This window comes from Mus musculus, chromosome 14, assembly GCF_000001635.26.
Source record: "Mus musculus strain C57BL/6J chromosome 14, GRCm38.p6 C57BL/6J".
Taxonomy (NCBI): domain Eukaryota; kingdom Metazoa; phylum Chordata; class Mammalia; order Rodentia; family Muridae; genus Mus; species Mus musculus.
In genome coordinates this window covers 94929476-94930156 of record NC_000080.6, presented here as the reverse complement: position 1 = coordinate 94930156, position 681 = coordinate 94929476, and the positions used below count along the sequence as shown (strand labels likewise).

The window sequence follows — 681 nt, the reverse complement described above, 5'->3', positions numbered from 1 at the left end:
TGCTCTTTGTCACATGGCACACAGGTCACCTTGGACATGTTCTGCCATTCAGACCCCCTGGCGGTGGCCTGGTGGCCATATCAGGCTAGCTCCCTAGGAAGAGTCCATGGCATCATACTGGTGGTCATCTTCCTTCCTCCTGGTCCTCTAGCCAACCTGAGTGGCCCCATGTTGAGGCTCAGGCAGGGTACTTTCAAAACACTGCTGGCTCAGAGCCCTGGGAGCCTTGCAGGCCTGAATGGGGCTGTACTGGTAGCCTTCTCAGGTTGGCTTCCTGTCCTGGCCCACTGGCCTGGGACTGGTGGATGTCCCAGGCTTGCTTTTTCAGGAAGTGTTAGGTGACTAATCATTCACGTGTTCATATGTCAAAGAGCTTAGACCGAACTTCTCCCCTTTCTGTCCCCTACTGACACACATGAGCACAACAGCGACAAATGCAATGCATCTACTGACAATAACCTTTTTTTTTTTCATTAAGGGCATTAATATAACATGATACTGATAGGATCTATATAATCATTTATAAGAAAATACAGTATGTTTAGACAAATATACAAAACTCACAAGTTAAATATTGGACAGTATCTATATGTAACAGTAAATTTGTAGCACACAATGAATTATACCCTCTTTCATGCCATATATGGACCACTGAGTTCATCTCTCTCATGTGTTTTGTAC

General features: G+C 45.4%; 1 non-coding gene across 1 annotated transcript; it reads right to left on the bottom strand.

The window, feature by feature from the left end:
* Window positions 1-330: 330 nt before the first annotated feature.
* Window positions 331-456, bottom strand: Gm24680. Its single transcript, XR_003951307.1, has one exon. It is a non-coding gene; the product is annotated as a small nucleolar RNA SNORA17 (small nucleolar RNA).
* Window positions 457-681: the final 225 nt, after the last annotated feature.